General features: G+C 47.9%; 1 long non-coding RNA gene across 1 annotated transcript; it reads right to left on the minus strand.

Annotated features, from left to right (window-relative positions):
- Window positions 1-523: 523 nt before the first annotated feature.
- LOC111826322 lies at window positions 524-6,658 on the minus strand. The gene is made up of 2 exons (XR_002829617.1): window positions 4,170-6,658; window positions 524-2,646 (listed from the first exon to the last, which is right to left on the minus strand). It is a non-coding gene; the product is annotated as an uncharacterized LOC111826322 (long non-coding RNA).
- Between the last annotated feature and the right edge of the window lie 458 nt (window positions 6,659-7,116).

Here is a 7,116-nt window from a genome sequence, read left to right on the forward strand (position 1 = left end):
ACATTTTTCCAGCTGGTTCCAAGGGTCAGAGGTGGGGGTCGGGGAAGGCTTGCTCATGTACTTGCTCACATATGTCTATTGGGTTTGGTTGGGGGTAGGGATGGGACCTTAGTCTTTAGCAGGCTCTAAGCCAGGGGTCCTCAAACTTTTTAAACAGGGGGCCAGTTCACTGTCCCTCAGACCGTTGGAGGGCCGGACTATAGTTTAAAAAAAAAAACTATGAACAAATTCCTATGCACACTGCACATATCTTATTTTGAAGTAAAAAAACAAAATGGGAACAAATACAATATTTGTATTTGCATGTGGCCCGCGGGCCGTAGTTTGAGGACCCCTGTGTCTAAGCAAAAATAAAGTTGATTCTGAAAGACAATACGAATTCTCAAGTTTCCAGAAAAAGCAGTTGATCAACTCCTGTGAATGACAGGCGTTGAAATGACCAAGAGCCGGTTCATTCTGATGCTGTATCAGCAGTCCTGTGCTGAGCCTGCACGTCAGGCCACGCTGCGAAGGCTGAGCTCAATCCTGCAGGCGGGGAGGAGCCACTAAGGTTTCTGGGAGGTGACAAGAGTGAGGCAGGATAAAAGGAAAGACAGTGAAGAGAGGAACTTAGAGGAAAAGCAAAGGCAATAAAAGAATCGCCCTATTGTCTTAAAGATCCTCATCCACAGGCTGTCTGTCTGCTCAGAAACTAAACATGCATAGGGGAAGGGGGCGTATGTAAGAGCAAGCACATTTGGGGACGTGTAAGGCCAATCGAGACTCGAAGGAATTCTCCCAAGAAGGAATTCTCCCAAGCGTGACTTGCCTGCGGAGAAGCACCTCCTGGAAGCTTGCTCCTTAAACCTTCTCTCTCCACCCCTGGGGAGAAACCAGCAAAGGGAGCAGTCAGTCCCCCACAGGGACCGGGGAAGGGGGTGTTGGGGGGGGTAGCCAGGGCCAGGGGACATCTGCCCTGAACACAGAACCCTCACTGGCCCTGAGGGTCTTGCCTTAGATTCTCAACTCGCAGGCTTTGCAGTAGTGGTTTCACCCACTTCTTAGCTCTAGAATCCTGGCATGTTGCGGGGACTCAGTAATGTTTGGTGGACAAGAGGCTGTATGGCCTTCGAGCTACAGCTTCAGGATCACCTCAAACTGCCTGGCCAACGCTCTCATCCTGGAAATCACAGCCCCTCCTCCTCTGGTTCATTGAGAATTATCACGCCTGGGTGTGGGAGTGGCAGCTGAGAGGCACTGCTTTCTCTTCTACTTCCTCCCCCTCCTCCCCCCCCCCCCCTCCACCCACATCAGAGCATTCCCAGGACATAGTAAAAGGTCACACCTCTGGGAGAATGACTCCAAGTTTTCTGCAAGAAACATGGCAGAGGAGTGTGAGATAAATACAATCCCTTGCATCCTGGAGGGGAAATGGGAAAGCAGGCAGATGGGTTTAGCAGAGCAGAGATGCCCATTGCGTCTGACTGTTCACGCGTCTGACTGTCCGCGGCTCTGGCCGCCAGCGAAGCTACTGCGTGGCTTTCAGGAGAAGTCGCCCTGTCCCTTTGAGGAGGTTGCCCCGGACTGCCCTCCTTGGGGGCTCTTACAAAACCACTCTCTGAAATGTGCAACTGGTTTGGCCCTGGCCCATTCGGCCTCAAGGTAAGGAGTCTGTGTGGGAGGGAGGAACACTAGCCGCAGGGGGTTAGAAGGAACAAGGAACAGAGCACAGTGTTCCCCCTGACCCTCGGGTTCGCTCTCCGTGGTTTCAGTTACTCATGGTCAACTGTGGTCCGAAAATGTTTCAGAAATAAACAATTCAACTATTGAGGATCCCCACCCACCCACACTGTCTGCTCCTGACACTGACCGTCAACATGGCCATGGCCTGATGCTCCAGGATCACTCGAAGCAGATGACGCTCCTTTGGATGTACTGGTCAGAGGGTCAGAGGCAGCGGAACACTACGTCACAACGCCTAGGTCATTCAACTCACTTCAATTCATCACCTAGGCATTTTATCACCTCATATCATCAGAAGAAGGAAGGTCAGTACCGTATAATAGTATACTTTGAGAGAGAGACCACATTCATATAACCTTTATTACAGCGTATTTTTATAATTATCTTCTATTATTAGTTATTGTTGTTAACCTCTTATTGTGCCTAATTTATGAATTAAATTTCATTATAGTTATGTATGTATAGGAAAAAACATAGTAGATGTAGGGTTTTGGTATTATCTGCGATTTCAGACATCCACTGGGTATCTCAGCCCCTGGGGATAAGGACAAGGGTGACTACTATATGGGGCAGAGGGTAGCTTGGGGCCTCAGGGAGCAAAAGCAAACCCAAACCCTAGTTAACAGGGCCTGCCTTCTCAAGAGACTTGTTCCTCCTGAGGCTTCCCAGGCCACCATGAGAGAAGCTATGCAAAGGGAGCCTGAGGACTCCTGCCTGGGAGCCTGGGCAGCAACCCAGAGCCACTGGCAGGATGTGCCAGCCTGGTGGCAAACGGACTCAGAGAAGGCCAATCGGACCTCCCTGAGGAAATGGGTCTCAGTGGTGGGGCATGTAGGTCCCTGGAACTGCTTTCTTCTGACCCCAACTTTTTCTTTTAAAGTCTAAGATAACTCAGTTTGCTAAGAACCTTAGCCATGAGGAGACCTGAAAAGACAAATGGGAAAGGAAGAGGGTAAGGCCGGCTCTACCCTTGACCTGGAGAGATTCACAGGCTCAGTGGAAGTGTTTGAAGCTACAGGCACTTTGTTTTTGTTTATTCTAACTTTGAACATTAATCAGCCACAGGCCCATCCCTCCTCTTCTGGCTGCTTCCCCAGGTTTATCCAACTGCCGGACTTCCCCATGGGAAGGTCCACCATTGCTCAGATCTGAGAGTGACGGCGCCATAGGGCTCAGGTAAATGACTAACGCTCAACCGAATGTCACTCTGGCTGAGTTTGCATAGACACCACCACTCAGCAGCTCAATTCCTATGGCCCGTCACTCTCAACCACAACTGCCGGTCCCTCACACTCCCATCAGGCTTTGAGGCTGGAGAGAAGGACCTACAGGGGGTGAGTCTGGGTGGAGGCTGAAGATGAACCAGCCAAGTGAGTTAGCTCCATTCCCAAGAGAGAGCTCTCGCCCTGTGGCTGAGACCCTGGGGACAGCCTCCGCTACTGTGAGTGCTGCTCGGAGCATGCGTCCTTAGTCATTCTGTGGATGGCGCAAAGCTCTCAGAAGGCCAGGTTCCGGGTTCCTTCCCCACTTGGGTTGGCCACCTTGGATCTGCATCAGCCCCCCAGGGCCCTCCTGGGACATGCAATGGCATGAGGACGAGACTGGCAAGCTGAAGGTGCAATGCCTGGGCGGGCGAGGGGGAAAAGCAGCCACTGACACCTGCCCTGTTGATGGGGGAGATACTGCATTGTAGATGCTGACGGGCCACTTCTCTAGCCAGCCCTTCATCCCTCTGACAACATCCTTTGGCCCCTCTTTGGATTCCACAATGGCAGAGCAGTATTCTAGGGAGCCCATCCCTCCTTCAGGGATCTGACAAATGCTATCTCCTGTGGACATCTCTGAGAGCAGGAAGGTTGAGAAAACCTTGCCCCAAAGACGGATTCTCATTTCCTGCTCAACTGGGGCTGGCCCCAGGCCCTAGCAGAGGATTGCTTAGTAAACTCGCCTGCTCAAGTAAACAAACAGAACACTTTATTATGTCATGCCCTTGACTCTGAAACATGCCTTCAGTCCTCAGTGAAGCTGCAAAGCTGATAACCTTCAATGGGTTCAATGAGTCCCCTTGGCATTGGACAAAATCTGTTTTTTTTTTGGCAGCTCGCTCACAGGATTCTTTATTTCAGCAAAAGGTCATTGGTGTCTTTAACCTTGCCTGTCTCCTTTCTTAAAGACACGAGTGTGAATTCTTGACTCTAATTTCCTTTCTGTGCTACAGAGTAAACTGGCTATTTAACTTATTTATTTATTTATTTTTTGCATTGCATTGCACTGTATTGTATTTGTGATTAGGTAGCAGATACCTAAATCTCTAAATAAATTGGGCTGTTGAAAGAAATATTTGTTGGTTTCCTGCTTTATTTTTATAACTTTCACCTCTCGGGCTTTGTTCTCTCTTTCCTCCCCGCTCCTTCCTCGCCACTGGAAAGTATGTGAGTTACGCCTACCTGGTTTGAGTAATGAGATGGGTCACTTGGACTTGTTTACAGCAGCTGGGAAGGCGGTGTCCTCAGTGAACTGCAGACACTCTCACAGGTAGCCTGCTAGTCAGGTGACTGCTAAGGACACAGCCTGAAAGCTCCCTGCAGCCAGCTGACCTGCCCTGGAAGTCTTCGTTCCTAAGTAGCAAGCACCACAATAACAACAGCAGAGATGACACGAGCTGGAGCTGAATATGCCACCTGCCTGTGCTGACGGTGTGCCCACAGGCGGGACACGAAGAAAGCAGGGCCCCTGGGCAGGGAGTGCCAGTGCTGGAACTGGGTGGCTTTTCCACAGAAGCAGAAACATAAGGAAAATGCATAGAAATGTGGCTCTAACCCCCTCTCCCCCTTGAACTCACCAAAAGGTTAGAGTCTGCAAGTAAACAGGCATTATTTACGCATAAAGAAATGCCATAGGAGAAACACAAGATCAGCCCAGGGACAGAATTCCATGCGAACCTTCTTTCTTTTCTCCCCCGGAGCCAGGCTGTGTAGTTGGTGGGCATTTCCTGTCCAGATATGAAGGGGGTTATGGTGGTGAGATAGACAACATGTCTGGTTGGAAACTATTTTCTAAAAGGAGGAGCTGTGGAGCAATAATTTATTCACTCTCCTTTGATTAAGGTCATGATAAAGAAAAGTTTGCAAGGTATCATTTTTATAGCTATATATTTATCCTAAAGGAAGTGATATTTAGGGAAGTTAAAAAGAGTTTTCCAAAAAAATTTCTTTCAAAAATTCGAAATGAAAAAGAACAACATATTTGTACCCTTTCCATTTTGCCCGTTATGGTTCTCTAAATAAAATCTGGTGATTACATGAGCAATGCAGTGACTACATCACCGACCTCAGTATTCCAAAATAAGTTGACTGAGAGCCTGTAAATGAGACTGAAAAGGCACGTTTGGTGCATTTCAAGTCCCACTACATTTTATAGCTTCCTTATCTCCCATGAATTCTAAATCTGTACTCCACGGGATCAAAAGTTCCAAAAATATGATATCTATCATCACAACTAAACAGAAACCCAGGACTGAGAGAATAGAAAAGAAAATAAGGCTTTAATAAATTGTCGGAAAAAAAGAAAAAGCAGGGACAGAGGGTTAGTCCCAGCCCAGATCCCGCCCCGATTGTGGGTGTGAGCTTTAGAACTGTAGGACTTCCATCCTGCCTGCGTCCTCCATGCTCTGAGTGGTTCTGGTTTGGATGATTGACAGAGAGGACGGGAACACAGGAGGGCCAAGGGCACTCTGAAACTGGCTGACTGATGACAGGGAACAGATGACATGGCAGGAAGACCGGGGTGGAAGTTACTAGCTCTGAGGTCCTGGGCAGTTTTCCACGAACCTATTTCTCCCTTTGTAAAATGGGAATGAAACTACTTCACAGGGCTATTGTGAGGGTTGGAAATAATATAATGAATGTACCTGTCCTATATGAGGCAGTTGGTAAATGGCAATTGTCATGATAGTGATGACCTCTGACACAAGGGCAAATCAATTCTGTCTTGGCCACAAACTGCCCCAGAACCTTCCCTCTAAAAGTCCTGTTTACTCCAGGGTGAGGGAAGGTTGTTTGTTAGTCACTCTCTCTCAGGGCCGCTACTAATCTCTTTACTGAGTGACAACCACTTTGCCCAATAGCCGGTGAGCGGGTGCTCAGAAAGATACTCCTTGGAAAGCATAGCTTGTTTTCACCTAATGAGTTTTTACATGATAAGGAAAGGGAGATACTTGTAGGGTACATTCTCCATGAACAAATCTCTTCCTAACCAAGTTGCTCCGGCAGCTGTGGCTGGAGGATGGGAGCAAGGGGAGATACCAGAACTTCTGGGCACTGCTGTGAGGTGTCATGACATAGGGCTGGGGTTCTAATTCTAACATGAAGAACGGTGCCTTGCCTTTGTATGGAGCTCTCCAGTTTTGGGGGTCCTCTCCTGTGAGCTATCAGGCCAAATGGTACCAGCCTCATTTTATAATAAGGAACCAACAGCATGAAAGGTTAACAGATTCGCCCATGACTGCCCAGATGAACAGCAGCAGACTTAGAACTCAAACTCAGACCTTTCATCCTTCTTGCCCAAGACTCTGTTCACAAGGCCCTGCTTTTCCTCCCCATTAGCTGTATGGCACTAGCACATTCCATGCTCAACACTCAGGTCTAGAGATGGATTCGGTCTTTACCAATCTGTGTAACCATGAGCAAGTCGCTCATGCTCTCTGAATTCCAGTTTCTTTTTTACATGGAGATATGACAGCCCTCAAAAATTATAGAGTAGAAGGAACAATGCATATAAAGTTATCAGTATGGTATCTAGTGCATAGCAAATGCTAAACATTCAATTACTATTTCTTAAATATATTTTTCCCCAAATATATTTTTATTGATTTCAGATAGAGGGAGAGAGATAGAAACATCAATGATGAGAGAGAATCATTGATTGGCTGCCTTCTGCATGCCCCATACTGGGGATTGAGCTGGCAACCCGGGCATGTGCCCTGACCGGGAATCGAACCGTGACCTTCTGGTTCATAGTTCGACTCTCAATTATTAATTTTATCATTGTTGTAATTCATCCTTCCAGGCTTTGATTTCCTCCATGGAACCGGGAAGGCAGTCATGGGGTAGAAGAAAGAGCACTGGGCAAGACATCTGCCATAAGACCAGAGTCCCAGCTGCTTATGAGCCACGTGGCCACGGGCCTGCCACTTCACGGTTTTGCCTTAGTCTCCTAACCTTTGAAAAATGAGGCTAGGAATCTGTATTTCCTGGAGCTGCTGTGACAATGGAATGAAAAATAAACCCCTGTAAGTACTCCACAAAGGCCAGGCAGTGCCCAGGCGTGGGCAGAAATGCACTACTGGGAACCTTCTCTATCTCTTCTCCCATGTTTGGACAAAAAAGTTGCTGA

Source organism: Myotis lucifugus, unplaced genomic scaffold (genome assembly GCF_000147115.1).
Source record: "Myotis lucifugus unplaced genomic scaffold, Myoluc2.0 scaffold_68, whole genome shotgun sequence".
NCBI classification, from domain to species: Eukaryota; Metazoa; Chordata; class Mammalia; order Chiroptera; family Vespertilionidae; genus Myotis; species Myotis lucifugus.